The sequence below is a fragment of the Styela clava genome, chromosome 8 (assembly GCF_964204865.1).
Source record: "Styela clava chromosome 8, kaStyClav1.hap1.2, whole genome shotgun sequence".
NCBI classification, from domain to species: domain Eukaryota; kingdom Metazoa; phylum Chordata; class Ascidiacea; order Stolidobranchia; family Styelidae; genus Styela; species Styela clava.
Window position 1 is genome coordinate 20,248,770 of NC_135257.1, and position 20,846 is coordinate 20,269,615.

Sequence of the window (20,846 nt, forward strand, 5' to 3'; positions counted from 1 at the left end):
TTGCTCTGTCAATGAGCTAAATTAATGTTTAAACTCGTCAAATTTAACAGCATTATATTATCGATGGTTGAAAAGAAACATAGTATTGGTCAATCACATCAAAGTATAAACGTTCTAGAAACTTGTTCAGGAAGATGTCTAAATTCGCCTTTTTCTGAAGCCTATCTAGACACCATTAGGAAACTTCGTGCATTAATTTGAACATGCCAGATACATTTATCTTCGCTGTTTTATGTATAAGCTAAAATTAAATATTCGTTTTTCAAACTTTGTATTTAGACAGTATTGGGCGCTGCCAAGTATGCGCCAAAGTATGAGAGTTATAAATACTATCTCGAAAACATGATTAAATGAGCCTTTAATAAATTAAAAATCACTGGGGAGATTCATGTATCAATGTCAGACACATCTCAATCAATCGCCGTCTAAAATGATCGTTCTTTATTCAAACTTCGACAAATTAATTTGGGAACTTGTGCAAATGTGTCTTTTATGAAAACTAATTAAAAACACTGGGGACTCGGGGCACTAATTTAAATCTGTCTACATATTTATCTTCGCTGTCTTCTGTATCAGTTGAAATATGTTGATCTTTTTTTCGAACTTCGCAGCTTTGTAGTCGTTAGCGGCGATATTCGCACCACAGTATGAAGTATGTACCTTCTATATGAAATAGGCTAACTCGGTAACTTGTATGGGTGTGCTTTTGTTATGAATTCTAATTAAAAACATCAAGGGAACTTCATGCCCAAACTCAAAAATTTGACCGACACATTTATCTTCCCGGTCTTATCAAAGATCTAATACGATATGACCAAACTTTGTATATACAAGCAGCATTCGGGTTCCGACGTTAATTGCACCAAGTTATTAAAAACTAGCTATGAAGTGCATAAATTTACTTTCATTTTTATTCTAATAAAACCATTGATGAACTCTAATAGCATAACTGTCTGACATATTCATCACCGCTGTCATTCGTTCTTCTAATTAAACTTTGTATTCAAACAGTATTCGGCGTCACCGGAGGTTATTCCACCAAAGTTCAAAGTTCAAAGTTCTAAAAACTAACCAGGGAACATGAAATGTGTTTTCTATGAATTTCAACTATAAAACATTGGGGATTGATTGAGATAATATATATGTCATGTTAAATTGATTCATGAAGTTCCCGCGTGATTTTTAATTATAATTGATAGAAGGAACAATTGTACACGTTTCTGAGATAAAGCCTAAATTGACGAAGTTTATAAATTGATATTATTTTAGCTCATTCACCAGACTGATGCGTCGCGCAAATTTAAATTAGCACACAAAGTTCCCCATTAATTTCCAATTAAACTTCATAAGCAAATTTATCATTTATATCCTAACAGGTGAGCTGAAATAAATGATCATTTTGTTTAATCGGAAAACTAGATTGATGTGTCAGACACAATTCAAATTAGCGCATAAAGTTTCCCATTGGATTCTAATTAAAATTCATCATAATCCATAAAATGCATCATAACTTTTGCATCAGGTGAGCTGATATGATAAATACTCAATTTTGATTTGGCAAATTAGTCCCATTTGTCATTCTGGTGATAGGAGAAAGCATCAATACTGTATTTGTTGTTGGGCCGATAGCCGGATGGTTATTGGTTTAGTTTGTTAATTTACATATGTTTCACGTAAAATACTTCCCTATCTTTACCAACTTTCAGGGTGAGTTGAAATTGAGTAGAACAATCAATCCTCGTTTGGCAAAAATCTTTAAAACACTTAAGTTGTCCAAACCAAGCTTACACTTCCGTATATATCCGCAAGTAGCGAGTGATAAGATGTCGCGCAACCTTTAACATGCAAAATTCAATTGGCCGATTGAGTAAGTAACAAAGGAGAAATATCAGGAAATAGAAACAAATATGCAAAAAATCAGTGAAGTAGGCAAAATATAAAAAGATTCAAGACGTAAGGTTGCACGTGCCCACTTACCCCAAGCAACACATTCTGATATTGAAGCAAATTTTAAAATATTACTTGAAAAATAATTCGGGCGTGAATACTTGAGTTTGTAGTTTTTGCTAACTGGTTGAATGAAGAGATGTTTACAATGAGTTTTATTTAAGGAAGAATATGTAAGAGTGATATAATTAAATATGCTTTGATTTGTGCTTTAGATAGATTTTGTGAATATATACAGTGTCCTATTTAACTGCATTGACATAGCAGATTACAGCACATCTCGGGTTCGCAATCTCAGGGTTATGGACTTCCACATTCACAGTAGATTAGAAATATGGACGGGCATGGCCAGATCATGCCGTTCAAAGATCTAAGCACTTACGACTTTGGTGTCTTATTTATATAAAATAAAAATATGGAAACTAGTGTTCCATGTTATATGAATAAGTTTCAGTATTCACTACTAATCAAAAGCTATGAATAATTTACATGATATTTTCTGGAAATAATTTCTGCAAACATTTATAGACAGGTTTGAGATGGTACTTGGGAAAGAGAAAATAATCTATTTCAATCTAGCCTATATTTAAGTCTGAATCGTCTGACCAACTCGTATTTATTAAACACTGAGATACCATTGAAAACTCGGCTATAAAAATTTCTGTTGTGACTCCTCTTCCTTGGTGTCCTAAGCAGGTGTTAATTTGCTTAATGGATAATTCAACCCTGGTGATAAATATGCAATGACTATTTGAATGGCCTCCTCCATAGAGAACTATTGGGCTGCCAAATACACATCAGGTTGAGCATAGGAATAGATATACGGTACCAATTGACATTTGAATTGCCCCATCCTTAGAAGGCTCAGAGTTGGATAAATGACACCAATAGCCATTTGAATGGCCTCCTCCGTATACAACTGCAGGGCTGCCACATACACATCAAGTTATGAATTGGGATGGACATAGGATTCCAATTGCCATATTGGATGGCCTCCTTTATAAAATTAAGGGCTGTCATAAGCATATCAGATTAGGATTAGGAATATAATGTCCACGCCTCTTAAATGGCATCCACTATAAAAGGGCATCCAATATAAAAGGGTATTACGCTGCAAAGACAGTTGGATTACAACACAAGGTAATCGCATTATCAAGTGTTTAGCCCGATTGAACCTAAATCGTCATGCCAGGTAAACTCCAACTCCGTGAAACATTTCTCAGTACTGTGAACGTAGCGGCATCAGTTGGATGTTTACGCTTCCTAACACAGCACTTCCGAGTCACTGCGTGTTATTTCGTGTTAGGGATGTTTATTCGGAAGCTTGTGTTCGCTACCAGCTGAATCGTTCACGCTTTGTAAAAGATGCACTACTGGTAAATATATCACTTGTAACTAAGGATGCTAAGTATGTTTACTTTCAAGTTTTCGATTCTTATCCGATTCCTAAATATTTCGATTCCTTGACATATCCTTCTGAAAAAACGGCTCGGGTTCCAAATAGCGACTGCCATAATGGCGACTTCAAAATAGCGACGTAATTAAGTGAGCGACTGTCATAATAGCGACGTAATCAAGTGAGCGACCGTCAAAACAGCGACTGCCCCAACAGCGACATCACTTCCGTTATTGAATCCAAGGCTTACGCGCACACGCACTTTTTCACTCCAAACACACACACACACACCTTCCATTCCCCGCACTCTAACCCTAACTTTGATTTGTCATTCCTGTACAAAAAGTCGCTGTCATAACAGTCGCTGTTTTAATGCGGTCGCCCTTATGACAGTCGTTCAAGTCGCCACTATGACAGTGATGTGAAGGAATTGGCACAAAACGTTACACATTGTTTGCAATCCAAGTTTTAACCTCAAGAATCGATTCCAATGCATCGGAATCGATTTTAGCCGATTTCGCGAAGAAACGATTCTGTAATCGAATCCGGACTCGATTCCGCCATCCCTACCTGTATCTGGCAAGTCGTTATTTGGAATCGTGCAGTCCCTCCGATATTTTTTCTTCATTTCAAATAATTTTCATGATTTTACCCATTTCTGTGTTTAAATATCGTGTTATGAAAAGATTTGCATATATCCTAACTCTGTAACTTACAAATTTTCCACGAATCCCAACCAACTATATATCCTTCCGGCACTGTGCTGTATTTACATTCCAAGTTTGTCTTCAATTTTTGCTGACAACCAACATTCTTTATACCACTTTAATCAATTCGTACGTTTGTGACCTTGTCGTCATTAAATCCTGGAGATACATTGTGGTTTGTCGCGATTCGTTACAATTACGTCATCTTGATACAACTCGAATTTGGCAGATTGAACCAGTTTAATCCGGTTTGACCTCAACCTCTGGATTTTACATAACCACGAAGGAATTTCATGTTAAACATTGTCGCATGATATAGTTTATGATGAATTACAGGGTCGGCAACTTTTTGTCGCTCGCGGGCCAAAATTAAGGGTTCCAAGTCATTGACGGGGCGCACATATTCTTAGAAAGTTGAAAACCAAAGGGTGATACTTTTTATTATAAAAAATGAAGCAGTTATACATCTCTAGAATATAATATAGAATTATTTCCGCATTGTCCTCATTGCACATCTCAAAAAATTCCATTTGAATATTTTCGGCGCAATTGAACCCTTTGCACTTAGATTCAACTTTTATTCGTTTTGTTGTCATTTGTCTGATTATAATTAAATCATAGGCTCATTAAACGAGTAATTGAGTAAGTAATTTTATACTTGTTAGATTAGACGTAGAGAATATGATCGTCAATAACGGCTGTTTTGTTACTACTATTTAGTGAAGAGTCGCGGGCCGGATTATATTACCGTAGGTTGCCGACCCCTGATGTAGGATATATAGTTTATGATGGTTCCATCACATTTGAACTCATACCAACCCCAACCCATGCATGTAGATTGAACCCGCGGATATACACATTGGTTCAAATGTACGTTGGTTCAAATGTACGGACACCGTTTATGATATATGACAGGGATGGCGAACCACTGACCCGCGGGTCACAAAGTGACCCATCGCGTTTTATTCGTGACCCGCCAAGGCACAAATAAAATTTAAAAAAATGCTAACATATCAGTTATAAAAATTGATAAAACCGGCCATAAATTCATATTCAAATTGGTACTTTTTCGGGCTGGTATGGTAATTTTCAAAACCCCTAATCTTGGACGCATGTCTGCACCGCTGTGAAACATCCACAAATTACACCATTTTGCTTGCATAATCATATATATCCACAGCGTGAATATACTTTGCTTCTTTCATGTGCTATATTAGTATGTCTAACGCGCTATCAAAGTTGATAAATAAAGTTTAATTATTTGAATACGGACATTCCGGCCTTAAATTTTCAAATTTTATACAATAATTTTGCTTTTTTCGATAAACGTAATTGAAGGTTGTATACGTGTGTTTGTCTTATATATACAGGGGCTACTTTATATATCATATATAATCGTCGAAATCTACTTCATCACTATAGCGCGAGGTCATCCTTAATGGATTTCAATTGCATCTATAAATTTAATTTAGCGATAAACACTTAATTTGTACTCACCTTAACCTAGGCACATGATTAGGCGACATATTGCGACAGACATGACAATATACAGGGTGTTAAAAAAGTGACGCAAAATTAGGATAACATTTTTCGTCATGGCAATCTTAAAAAAGTAACTGTTAAAAAGAGTCAGTGGTGAAATGTTTAAATAGAATTTCACCGTAATTCAATACTCTTAAAATGTGTCAGTCGTTTAAATTTTTAAGTAGAATTTCATCTTAACTTCTGTTAATTTTGCGTTAGTTATTCTAAGTTGCCTATGATGCAAATTTTTAGTGTTATATACAAGTCCACTTTATTGTTTATGCCGCATTACCGCAATTGATGTTTGTACTGCTAAAATAATCAGGAAACGATAAAAAATTGATTATCACGCTAATTAGCGGAACGTAAATAGACTATTTACTATCATGCAAGTATTGTCGCGAGTTGGCTGAACTCTCAAAGACACTTACAGGCGACATATCGGGAGTACATACTACCCAGGAAGTAGGTAAACTGGATTATCACACCAGAAAATAGTCGGAAGAGTAAATGGATTATTGTTCTGGATTCTGGCATTGCTGCTTTGGATTGTGTTACGTCCAATGTGATGTATTCTATATAATCCACGCTCAATTTTACGTGTTTTGTGTTGATTAATCGAGGTATGTATAACGCGTACTACACATCTTATATCTTGTTATAAAGATTTTTTTCTTTTCCCCCGAACAAGACTATAAACTCAGCTTATTCGAGACAAATTTCTTGCCAACATCGTCTTGAATTATCGAGGAATCTGCTGCGCGCAATTTTATTCATTTTATTCTTTTTTATGAGTTCGTGTTTTTTTTACTTCACTCTACTCTGAACAAGGCACTGAACAAGATAGTTTGGGACATATTACTCGCTAGCATTGTCGCGAATTACCGATGGAAACGTAACGCAAATTTTTATTAACCTCATGTCTTTTTCTGTGAGTCTTGTACTTTTACTCTGAACAAAGCTATGAACAAGAAACTACAGTGTTTTTGAGTCTTACCCGCTCAATATTATGTTCTGATTTAGTATAGATGAGTTTAAAAAATTGGTAAGAGCTTCAAGGTACTTGCGCCTTGGCATAGAGTTACTATACGTTTCACATTACCACCTCGCTGTGATTTCCCAAACATTGAAAGATTGAACTAACTATACACAAGAAAACTTTTATTTTTTTAAATTTGTAAATAATTTAATGATGCGTAAGAAGCCAGTAATTTTAGAGGGGCGCGATATATTATTCGTGTTATTTCGTTTCGGCTACATACATTTAACGGGGCTCCCGAAGTATGCGAACCAAGATGGCGGACATCGGAATGTAATATGTGTATAGGTTAGGGTTAGGCCATAATTTTAGGTCTAAATACTACGGGAGGCTCTTGGCTAGTCTTCGAACTGATAATAGGACTAAAATAAGGAAAATTGGAGAGAAATTATCGCCTAACCCTAACCTGTTACCCATGTTACGTTCCGATGTCCGCCATCTTGGTTCGCATACTTCGGGAGCACCCATTCAACCATATATTCCACTCTGGGGTCTATTCAGATTATTCCGTTCCAGTAATTCCGATAGTCTGGTTTTCGGTAATTCAATTAAACCATCAGTTAATTATACTAGACACAAGCTATGCCATTAAAAACGTCTATTAACGATCAGGTACTTTTTGACTACATTTGCCCATCATTTTATGATAGTTTTACCACATTACTGGGTGTATAGTTGTATGTAACATCGCTAGACATATCGTCACTTGACCACAACCGGGTGTGTCCCGCTGTATTTTGAAGAAACTCCTTTGTGGCCAGTGTGGTTTGTCTTATCAAGGTGTTTGTATGTTTTTATTGGTCGAGGTAATCGTTCAAATTAAACGAACTGTCTTGATTGACACGTAACGGCTGTGAGTCATCTGTCTTGGATAAATGGCTCCCACAAAACTTATTGTGTTCATGTAAATTTAAGCCAAATAAATTTCCCAACATTTTTCAGTATATTGCTTCATTTGCCAACTTCGAAACTATTTCTGCCCAGGGCGAATTTCTAATAATGATGCCCCTTATATCTAACTTCAAAGATAATTTAGGGAATTAAACAGCTGATAAATGTGGTTATACATGAGAATAAATATATTATAAAAGTCAAGTAAGAAATGTTTGTAATAATAAATTCATTATTCAATCTATGCAACAAACTCGAATGTAAAAGATCAGCCTTTTTTTTTATCCGATTCCCCCTACAACGTGCTGTTTGGGGCGAATTTCTGATAATAAAATTAAATCTGGTATTACCAAGTTATATAGGTTGTTATACATGAAAATGAATAAATTAAAAGTCAAGTAAGAGTGAAATGTTTTTATTATGATTAAAAATTGAAAGGTAAAAGTGGAATATTAAGCGGTAAACTCTTAATTTATACGCTTCCTTTTTTTACGGACAATCAGCTCAGATTGGACTTGGGCCACCAACTTTTTCGTGTCCGATAAGAAAAAAAAATCTAACCAGAACAAAACGACCCATAGGTTCACTCCGTGGGACACTGGGACGTCTACGCATGAATACCTTCAACACTCAAAATAGAAATAGAATAAATAATATTTAAAATTAACTTTAAATACGGCCTTTTCTAATAAATGTGTTTGCATACGGGGATTTTGTGGAACTTTAATCAAAACAAGGCCCCAAACTTAAGCTATAAATGGGACGACTCTTTGAAGTAACTTTTATTGAATACCTACATAAATAAACACATCGTCTACGGAGTTCTAAATTTCAGAAATTGAAGTCGTCGAGGTAGATTTTGGACAATTTATAAATATATAAATAGCTGCATTTTTCATAAAATTTAGAATGAATGTGAGAATGAAGTCGCCAACTCTATCATATTACTAATTGCTAAATATAATGTTTTAATTATTACCTTACTTGGATGCCTTTTAACGACAACATTTTTAGGATATGCCTCTGAAAACTACATTTTCTAATAAAGGTTATTGCACGTGTTTTTTTACCTAAGTTTATTCAAAAATGACCCCGAACCTCAACCATAAACGACTTTTCGAAGTAACTTTTTATGAATACCTAAATAAATAAACACATCGTCCACGAGGGTTTTATTTTAGAAATTAAAGTCGGCGAAGTAGAATTTGGACAATTTTCAATTATATAAATAGCTGCATTTTTCATAAAGTTTTGAATGAATGTGAGATTGAATCGCCAACCCTATTATATTCCTAATTGCTAAATATAACATTTTACCTATTACCATTTTAAAACTTTCAAATAAATCATTTATAAATATTTAAAAACATATTTATATATAAATAGCTACATTTTTTTTATAAATTTAAATTTTAACGTGAGCCGCCATTTATATAATATATTTATAATTGCTTTAAAATTACTTTGTCCTATTAATTTGGGGAATTTAGAGATAACTCTTACCTTGAAGCGAGTGTCTATATTTGCACGTATTTATTTATTTATAGAGAACCGTGCATGATAGCTCCCACGCTAATGTATCGCGCACAAATGCAGCAGTTGGTTGCAGTTTTTAATAAACATGAAATCGAACGAGCACAAAATTTGCAAATTTGTTGCAGATAAATAGTAGATTTTATATTTCTACACATCATAAATTGTAGATTGCAATTGAATAACGTGGAATGCTTGAATTGCCAATGAGTATTAAATACGTGACTCGCCGATTTTTATTATCAAATCCACCACAAATGGTAGCATACTTTGTAAATATCTGAGTTCAAGTAAACAAATCAAAAATTAGTAGCTCTTTACATATCAGTGGTTTTTATTTGACGCTGTCGACCAATGTCGCAGTTTAATTTATCTAATACGATGAAATCGATAGTTATTCTCGAGGTATTATTGTCGAGGTCTGAGCTCTTGCTGTGCTTTTTTTAGCAACACATTTCATGAAAATTCCAATTGATGCAAGACGGTTGCTGCATACTTTAAACGCAGATATATTTTTGAACGCTTCATCTTACTTAGGACCGGACTTCCTCAGACATACATTACAAGTTAAACTTGACTGTGTGTTTAATATTTCCCTGGCCAAAAATATGAAATTCTATGTTTTCATATGTCTTACGATTCTATTTTTTGTGCACAAGTATTGATATCTTTTTATACATCAGTAGCTCATTTTTATTTTGCCACCATAAATGGTAGTTTATTCGCAACGATAAGTAGCATGAGAATAATCTTTATATTTCAAATAGTAGCTCTTTACGTATCAGTGGTTATTTAAAAACTGTCGACCAAGGTCGCAGTCGTTATTGTTGGTTGGCATTTTTCCTCAATCGTCAATTAAAGCGAGTCCTAAATAAAACAGCTTTGGTAAAAACCTATGAAAGCTACTACATAACAGGGTTTTTTGTCAACACGTAGTTTTCAAATATCCCAGCGAAATAAAAACTTTTCTTATTTGCCAATTTTTTTCGTTATAAAGATCCACCTTGAATGGCAGTACTTTTTATAAATATTTTTTTACAGTGAAATATTCTGGAGCCACAGCTTGAGAACCGTTATTTATTTCGAACTGTCGGTGCCCACCGTTTAAAGAGCCTTGGAACAGACGCTACTCTGATTTTAGCTTAGATCGCGCTATTTTTTATGTTTGACAAACTGCGGTGTTTTGTTGGTCACAGTTATGTCTAACGCTTTGAAAATTGGGGTGTTGTATTGTGTACTGAACTGCGAGTCCTTCCCCTTTGTTTACTTTCTAATTCGGGTCCGTATGTGTCAGTTGCCGCAATAGGTTGTAAACAGTGGTTTGTGCATGTTTTATGTCTTTTAGTGTTCTCTGATAAATCGGCGATTTTTTCTGCGTTGATGCCCATTGTTGTCAATGTTTTTTGCTATTGTTGTGAACAGTGACTGGTGCGGGCTTTGAAAATTATTTGTTACAAATTGTTATATAAAATAAAAATTGAACGTCTTACAAATTCTCTTTGCACAGGCCTAGGAAGGCACACCTAGAACTCATTTCTCAAATACTCTCCAATGATAAGAAAATCGGGTTTCGAGAAAAGCATTTTTTGACGCTAAATAAATAAAAAAATTTTGAAATAAATTTACAAACGAGACTGCTCTTATTTTAAACAAGCCAGACTGACTCGAAGTTCAGATATTTTAATTTAGTATATACATTAGTAGGCGTTATTAACCGCATACTAGTCAGGTGAACGACATTAGGCTATATATAGCAATTCTGCTTAGAATAGCTTTTTTCTAACTACTGCTCCCTTATTTTTTTCTAGCTTTGTGTTAGTTGATCCGTATGCACTGTTCGCAAGGTTACTGTAACAAGAAATGCAATGGCTATATGGATTGGTTCGAAAGTACACGCTGTCACAAGATTAATTCAGTAACATTTCGCCTGATTAGAGTTACCTGTAATCAAAATTGATAAGAAACTGCTATTTTTTGAACTGTGCTGACAACATTGTCAAGTCCGACGCGTTAAACAGAGCCATCACGCTCTCTTCTCAGAGAGCTTAAAATAAATATAGAAAAATCCGTCGAATTGTTGAAGTCAGCATAAGAATCGAGGTTTAATATAGAATTGATGGTTTGCGCGAATGCTTTTCTCAATAAACGCGCCGGTCACTTCATTGGAACGCGACTTAGAATAAGAACATATGAACGGTTGTACGTTCAGATTTTACCAAAGTCTCAGTACTGGTTCCAAATTTGATCAATATTTTGTTTCAACATAACCCAGTGTCGAAAAAAATTTTACCGCGACACCCATCGAGCCCTTTCGCGACTCACTGCGGGTCTCGGGGGCCCCCGTCTGAAGGGGCTTGCTCTAAACCCCGTTGCCATTGAATTATCTAACGGAAGTAGGCGATAACAGCCCTTGAAAAATGTGCCATTTACAAAGATTTCGTGTGTGCGATAATCTGCTGGTGTTTAGAGCGTTGCAATTCATTGGTTTATCAAAGCCTAACTGAACGACTCCGATCTGCAGCATCACACATATCTTTATCGTGTACAGGGCCTTGTTCGTAACAAAGGCGTGGATAGTGCATCTAGTACTGGGAAACACAAAACACCATTGTTGAATTTGGACTTTAATTGTTAAACATAAAACAGAAAGATCTCATCAACGACCTTCATTTCAGTCTCCCGCTGTTAATTAATCAAGAGGTCGCCGATTATTTAACATGCGTAACTCCCATTGTTCCACACTGATTGTTTAAATTGCATGAACTGATTTCTTGTTATAGTTGAACTATGTATGTCTGAGGAAGTGTGATCTTGGTCAGACAAAACGGTACAGAAATAGCTTTGTGTTAGTGTGCAGCAAGACGCTTGAATCGATTGAAAAGAGTAGTAGAATTTTTCGTACGTATGACTGTTTTTCAATAGCCCTATTTTAGAGTTGGTCACGCCACCACATATAGGGAGTCACTATTCGCGTCCTGATATTTTTAAGTACTATCAAATTTTTCGAAAAAATTGTTCTAAAATCTATACAGACTCAAAAATGTGGGGGCAATCATTTGCGTTCTTTTTTCTATCAATTTCAGGGAAATTCTTGCTAAAAATTATAAAAAAAAACTTGGTAAAATTACGACTTCGTTCCAATTACCTAATATAATTAGCAAGTCTAGACGGTGGGCGGGGCTGAATTACCGCGCAGTTAAAATAGAAAGATTACCTATCGCTCACGTGAAATAGTTGAGAAGAGGTTGCGTAATGCGTGACATTCAGTTTAGCTCAACTAAGCGGACATGATGGCTTATTTAGTGGTTTCCAACCTTTTATGGCTCGCGGCCACCTTCCGGAGGCTTTTAGTTCTCATGTCCCCCTGTTTGTCATTACAGTAATATTTTTGGCGCTCTTGAAGTATGTGCACCAAGATGGCGCACAACCTGAATCCCGACCCAGTACACATACTATGTTCAGGTTGTGCGCCATCTTGGTGCACACACTTCGGAAGCTTCATATTTTTTGGTGTTATTTTTATTGGTATATTTCAAATCCCATTAGGTTCAAACAATTTATGCTCAGCAAAATAAATACACACTGTGAAATAACTTGGTCGAAACTGGGATATTGAGATTTGAGAAAAACGTCCCCTGCACGTTTTTAAATAACAAATTAGTAATTATCCTGATACTAATTGATACGGGTTTCAGATTTTCGTTTTACAAAAATACATTCGCGCAGATGTTTATTTGATTTTCAAATTAGACTCAACATTTTGTATGCAAAGCTTTCGCTTGGCATTTGTATTCGCAAGTCAACCAAAATTTCAATTTTCTTCGGTGCAAGGTATAATCACGCAAAAGTTTTTGAGCGATTTTCAAGCAAAACTTGCGTAATGCGTAGTAGAATTTTGCTTTGCGTAATCGCTACGTTGTGGCTTTTCCTTGATTATACTGAATTTAATTACTGGTCGTTAATTATTCATGTCGCCGCTGTAAAAGCCAATTTAGCTATCTTGTGATACCTTGATAAAGAGTGTCTGAAGAAGCCTGATTTCTGTACGACGTCAAAATTGCGTAATGCGTGACATATCTAAATTTAGCTTTAATAAGAACTTTAGTTCGCTACCTCGTGACTGTTTTCTGTTTGTACTGGCTTGAACTGCTACACCTACACTACACGGAGCGTGTTTATTGGCATATTTGCGCTTCATGTCACTTGGCCATAAATCTATATCGTTTCCGTGAATTTTATCATTTCAAGGGTCGCCCGTAATTCTGCTCAGAGATCAGTCTTTTTTGTCAGGTATTATGTTGAATTTTCCACTTGTTTGATGCTGGTGCTCACGTGATCAACGACGTGATATGTTTTGATAGTCTACATCTATAGTCAATTTCCTTTTTTCCTTTGTTACTATTTGGACATAGCTTTGTCGTTGGTTACTATCAATTAGGGTTATCAATCAATCAATCATCGTTTATTTTTCAACATAATATAAACGTTTTTTAGTTTATTTATTCAATACACCTGCAGGTGCCAACAAACCATATACAGTATCAATAAATTTCCTTTGCCAATAAAAACATATTTGACTTTATGAGCACCCTGTATTATCCTAGCCAATTCATTTTATTGTCTGACATAATTTGGTGATTTTGTTTTAATATCGCAATATTTAATTGACAACGAAATTCCTCTGTGAGCATGATTGGTTGTTTGAGCGTCTGGCGGGGGTGTTGCCAGGATGGGCGTCGATGGACGGAACACTCCACCCATAGCTTGAAACGCTTTTTAGACTTCGAGACTCTTGAAAACCTACGTACCCGCTAGCTCAGGCCTGGGCAAGTTGCGGCCCGCGGCAACGTTTCATCCGGCCCGCTAGCAGGTTTCTAGATTTGAAAACTTTCTTTTTTATTTACATATAAAATATACTTTAACTGTGAACCTATGTATTGTCTCGAAATCGCGATATTTATGATTTAAACTAGTTTTAATAACTGTGCTTTAAATAAAAATAATGGAGTACAACAGTACTTAGTTTTATTTAAATGTGTAATGAAATGCATTAATAACGCACAATTGGCTTTACTTAGTCTGGCCCGTCACTGCATTTTGAATATTCAATGTGGCCCGATAGCAAAAATAATTGCCCAGCCCTGTGCTAGCTGATACGGTCTTACGTGACAATTATAAATTTCAGACGCATGTACAATTTTCAGATTTTAAAAATTATTGGCTATAGGCTCCTGGCGCATGGCTTGACATTGTTTTTATTTTGGCTCAACTTTCATACCTATAACCGCACCAAGGGCGTAATAAAAAGTGTAGGCAATGTTGCATGAAAAGTCATCAATATTTCCATGGTCCATATGCAACGCTTGTTTATTTATTGTAACTTTTATGATAGCGAGCCTAATTTGTACTAATAAAACATTCAAATGCCAAAAATTTTAGCTTCTGGAACATTCATTAACTTACGGTTGGCAATTTTCTGGACTTATGAACATCCTGTATTATTCGATGTCGTTTTCATTTAAGTTATTGTCTGACCTATTTGATAAATTTTCTGTATCGCGTATTGCAATATTTAATTGACTTTTATTCCGGTTTTGCGTCATTACTTTATTAATCGATGACAAGTAATTTATAACATACATGCTCGCCAAATTAATCAAATGTATAAAACAGGTCATGACCCGACTCATAGCGTATGAAGGATTTTTTTCGTGGAAGTATTACTTGTTGTAAATTGTGCAAAAATTTGGCAAAAAATTATAATTAAAAGAAACACATATTGACGAGTATTATCTCTTTGCCTGAAATTTAATGAAACATACAATTTTGGCAAAACGTCTAAATTTTCAAACAAACAGAAAACAGATTTTGCAACGATTCCAATTTTACAATAAGATGATATACGTCACTTTTGGGCAACAAATTAAAATTTTTGCAATGTAATTGATTAATTATCATGATTCTGCACTTTATTAAGGATATTCGTATTAGCGTAACATTTCAATACCAAAACGTTAGTGACTCTTGTAAGCGCGATGGCAGAGTGGTTGAGAGTTTGAGAAATTGAATGCTACTACATTTCATTGCAGGTTATAAACCAGTGGTTCTCAAACTTTTTAAGCCGCGCCTTCTTTTCAGAATTTGTCAAGTCTCGCGCCCAACATCAAAAATAACTAGCTAACAATAAGCTACAAATAACAGATAGTAAGGCAAAAATATGTTTTATTCGAAAAACACGTTGAAAATACGTGAATGAAATGTAAAAAATGGAATAAATGAAAAGTTTTGAAATGTAAATATCCAAAATAAGGCGGGCAAGATCAAATATAAGATTTATTTTTATTTTTAATCAGCTTCACGTCCCCTCAAAAAATTGTCTCCCCTTGTGGGCGCGCCCCATCATTTGTTAATCACTGATTACCCTTACTCGATATGTACTGTCTTTTAAAGTTTTAATTGATTCTAACAATACAAGCTTCAAGTATTAAAAAAGTCAAAGCTTAATGCTTTAGAGCAGGGCTGTGCAACCTGCGGCCCGCGGGCCAAATACGGCCCTCAAGGAAAAATCGTGCGGCCCGCGGAGAAGTGTCAATTTTGAATGGTGTGCGGCACGCGAAGTGAGTTTTTTATTTAGTTAAATTTGGTACGTGCGAGTAATTTCAATTCCTTTACGCTGCAAAGCCTATACCCGAGACTAATTATAACATATGCCTATGACCTTGCAATGCCCCAACGGTGCTCCAGACGTATGCGCACCAAGATGTCGCACAACCTGAATCCTAACCGGTACACACACATACTATGTTCAGGTTGTGAGCCATCTTGGTGCGCATACTTATGAAGGTCCGCCCCAGCAGCTATGTCACAAGATCGCATGTCACAAGATCAATACCCAAAATTTTTGTGCCTGCGACTACTAGATAGCTTATGTTAATGTGCGACCAGCGGTTGCACCCAGTTATTTTTATCTCGCCCTCCTGTGTTTAAAGGTTGCACACACACCTGCTTTAAATAGGCGAATAAGTAGATTTGTCTACTTTGGTGTCCGACTGCTTTTTGAGTATATCGTTTAAACAAAATTGACGTACATTTGATATCATTGAACTAATAAACTCTCCAACTATTTTTAAATGTGTTCCTCTTCGAATTCACGATGAAAGGAAAATTACAACAAAGCAGTAATTTTCTTGTTTTCCCGATCTTCCGTAACTTTGTTTTAGTGTTGTTTATATTTAATACAATATTGAAATGAATGAAAGAGAAATTAATAACCTGTATTTGCGTAACATAATACAATGTATTGGCAGAAAGAACAAAAGTTGTAAAACACCAAATATATCGGGGAGATCAAAATAAAATTGTATTAATGACGATGGATAGTTTGAAAAGTGTATCAAGAAAAATGTCAGAAAACATCAAAATTTGTCTGAAGATTGAAATGAGATTGATTGCTTGAATTTCTCATTATTGACAGATTCAAAATCTTTGATTAAAACGACTCTTTTCTGACTATCTGCATATTAATCATTCAAAATTATGCTTCGCATCATTGCAACATTGTAAATGTAATGTATGGCAACTATCAGTTAGGGTCAAAGGTCATCCTAGAGTTGACCATTAATTTTCGATGTTCAGCTAGCTTCGTGTGTGCTTCTGTATTCAGTATTATCTGTGTGTAATGTTTTAAATAACAAATACAAGTTTTTGCAATACAACATACTGAATCTTAAATCAATCTGTCAGTGCTATCAGAAGTAGCCAGATATAATAGAAGTACACAACGTAGCAGAACATAACAGTAAAGAGAATTTGTTGACACGGTATATAGTCAGTTGGCCCTTACAAGTGTATTAAGTGAAGTAAAACACTCAATAATAAACACCGAATAAAATGAAACATACTGTAAAACCGTGAACAAACATCAAAGCCTTGCAAAAACGTGCAAGCAAACCTGATTAATATATATTGAGAACTTACTTCGTACCAAACTTTAAATTGTAACAGGACTGTAAGAACACGTTGGATATGCAGATTTAATCAATGCAATACGTAAGCTTTTTATGGACAAAACGATCATGATTTTGATGAAATTGCCTTTGTTTTATTAGACGTATAAGATGAACAGCTTAAGTTTTCTTATCAATGATAAATCGCGAATCGTTTGTTAAACACGACTCTTTTCTGACTAATTGCACTATTAATCATTCTAAATTCTTCTTCGCGTCTATATAAAGTAAAATCAATTTTTTATCAAATTGCATTAATCTTTCAATTACAATATTTTGACTTTTTTATTCGCCTATCTTTCAGAACAAGGCCACTGCTGTAGACAAAGATCTACATTACTTTGGAATGATTGAAGGAAGAAATTACCGGTAATTGTGTATTTAGTGTCATTATATGACGTTGCATATGCACTTCTCCATGAATAATGCTTTGCATAAGCAGAAGAAGAGCTACACGATTTTGAAAAGATCCGAATCGGAAAGAATTTTCGTTGCCCTAGAAAGGAACATTTTTATGACAACTTTTTCAAATGTCTTTATTTTGCTTGTTCACCGATCTTCTTAGCAAATTCGTTTTTCCACAATTCTACCATATATTTGAGCATTGCTCCCTTGTTTCTTTCTAGATCTCTACAGACTTAGCAAGAAAACTTACAACTAAACTCGCGACAATGAGCAGTTTCCGTGAGAATGCGTTTTATGTGCATTCAGCTGAACAGTGCTTTTTACAAATGGCCACTGCTGGGCAACGATCTGCATTATTGGGAAAAAATTCGAATCATTCAGATTCGGAATTGCCTATATTCAATTCATCATATTCTAGTGGAAGTTATGAATATGGAATTGAAACCCGAGATTTTAATCGGTGTACACTTCTGTTAACTGGGTTATTGTACATATGCCAAGCGTGAAGAATGCGCTTCCCATCTTTCCAGTTTGGCCTAGGCAAATCAATTTATTAGTGAACCATGGTGAAATTGTTGGCATGGATACTGAACCTAAGCTTTCAAGGTGACATGTTTTATCATAGTTTAAAACGCGAAACATTTTTGCCAAATTTAGGCATTGCAGGTATTGTCCTTTAATCAATGTTCAATCGATGTTGCATGAGCAAGGCGCTTAAAATCTTTCAAGTTTGGCATAGCCAAATCAATTTATTACAACCTTGGTAAAGCTGTTGGCATGTATTTTGAACTCAAGATTTCAAGCTGACATGTCATCCTAGTTAAAACCGAAATCCAAATTTAGTAGACATTGCAGGTAGCCATTTAATCAATGTTGCGTGCGAGCAATGCGTTTAATATCTTTTAGGTTCGGCCTAGCCAAATCAATTTATTCCCACTTTGGTAAAGCTGTTGGCATGTATTTGGAACCTAACAAATCAAGCTGACATGTTATCATAGTTTAATTAAAACGCAAAACGTTTCAGCCAAATTTGGTAGGCATTGCTCAGGTCATGTGCGTAAATATAGCTAATTGATTGAACGCATTTGCGTGAAAATGTTTAATGTTTCAATGGAGAAATGTGCTTTGCAATAAACGTAAAGTTCAAAGTAAGAAGAATGGTTTAAATAGAAGAATTCGCAAAATTGAGTTTGTTGTTTCTGAGAAAAACGCTGTATGATTTGTATACAATTTCGATACTTTTACCAATTTGCTAATATTGAACACAAAATGTTTGATGGGTCTGTTGCAAAATTGTTGTTGTTGACGTATATAGGTTCTAGCTGTTTAAAAATGATTCTACGTCCTATGACACTGGGTACAACTATTTTAACATTTCATATGACATTCGGTATACTTTCTATCATTTGAAACTAATTTTATGGTTTTCATAACGCTTTGTTGGCAATAATATGTTTGGTCGTTTTGTAAAAATATTGTTGTTGTTGAAGTATTTAGGTGCTTGTTGTTGTTGTTGAAAATTAATGCCTAATTAGATTCACATTTACAGTAATTGAAAATGGAAGTAGCAACTAAACAGCTTTAAATTTTTTCATTTTAAATTACCCGGGTCCTAAAGAGGTGTTTAGGTATAACATTCAGTACAATTTTTTTTATTTACAATTCTTTTTATCAGATTCTATTTTCCCAGAAACAATAGAACAAAAAAAATTTCTTCATAGGTACTTTTTGTGCATAAAAACTCATTTCTCGTTTATTTCATTTTAGGAGAAATTGTTTTGCGAATTTTTAACAAAAGCATGGTATATATAACTATTAATCTGTCATATCGGTTTTCCGTTTACCATGCGGGATAAATTTAGAGAAAAACACAATTTTATTCACAGGTACTTTTTGTACATAAAAACTCTTTTCTCGTTTATTTTATTTTAGGGGTATTTTTTCGCAAATTTCTAGCAAAATCATTCGTTTCCTGTAAATTAAAGGGAACTTTGCACGTGCGTAAGTGTCGCAATACATTAGGTTTGACATTTGTTTGGCGAAGCAAAATTAATTTCACTTAATTAGTTACGTTTAAACGTTGCGTTAACACGGGTCACGATTTTAGGGAGAAACGAATATCACAAATTATGCTAAAGTTCGATTTTAATTAGTTTTAAATTTTGCAAGCTTATGCTGCGTTTATTCATCAAAAAGAAATATTATGTAAATGTGAGAAATTGAAACTATTACACTTTCAGTTAGTCATCGTTTCTACGTCAATATTATTTTTCCGTTTTAATGTCGTTCGGAATTATTTTAGCAACGATTTGATTGACTTTTTCACTAAATTAGTAAATATAACAAAGATATAACCTGATTTGAGAATGTGTAAATATTTTTTAATTATTATTATTAATGCATTTCGATTTCAAAATGACATTGAACACGTTTCAACTTATATCTGACGAAAATTTGATTTCCGTTTCAACTCTTCCACTTTACATTATCAATCTTGTTACATATTTCTCTCTATATATATGTATAGTTTCCGTTGCTTTTTGGCATCTTAATGATTACCTATAACCAGTAGTGGGATTCAACCGGTTCGCACCGGTTCTATAGAACCGTCTCACGGAATTTTATGGGATCAGCGAACCGGTTGGCATTCTTAAAAAAACTGAGTTTTTGTAACAGAACCGCCTGAAAAAATATGACGTTTGTGTGATGGAACCGGCTGACAAAAAATTTGAATCCCACCACTGCCTGTAACCCATATTTTTCACCCTATTTTTACTTCTAAGTGCTTGCATGTGGCCTTTCTTTAAGCAAATTTTCTTTTTCAATAAGCCTAGCCCAAACTAAGCTTAAGCTTGGAAACTTAAGCAAGGTCATACATTTCCATTTAATTCTATTTATTTTACTATATATACGCCATGGTGTCGAATAACGCACGAATGATATCAATGCTATATTATCAACATTTATACAGACGCCATGACGCACATCCATCATGTCGACTAGACTCGGCACATTTATGTTATTCGAAATTGAAGATTTGTTATTTTGGCTAAGTTTACACGCCGGATATTGACGACAAATAACAAGATGTATGCTTTATTTCATTAATCATCTTCTGCGACCTTGCCACACCGGAAGAAATCATCTGCTTGAAATCGTCATGAATACATGTGTAAAATTGAAAGTTTTTACGCTAAAGCCCGAGAAGAGAATACTTTTGAACATATAATCGTGTGATCCTGACTGATGCATACTTTGCATATGGTATGGTATGCATATATGACAATCCATATTTGTAAGCATCATTTAATTTAATAAACGATGTATTGATATTACAGGGTAGGGCAAAAAAACTCTCGAGTTCTATTTATCTAAGCTAAAGCCCTGAAAGGGAACAC

The 20,846-nt window shown here is 34.9% G+C and overlaps 1 long non-coding RNA gene across 1 annotated transcript; it reads left to right on the top strand.

Moving 5' to 3' along the window:
* Positions 1 to 6,012: 6,012 nt before the first annotated feature.
* Positions 6,013 to 19,823, top strand: LOC120346709 (uncharacterized). The gene is made up of 3 exons (XR_005570023.2): positions 6,013 to 6,197; positions 17,348 to 17,412; positions 17,670 to 19,823. It is a non-coding gene; the product is annotated as an uncharacterized LOC120346709 (long non-coding RNA).
* Positions 19,824 to 20,846: the final 1,023 nt, after the last annotated feature.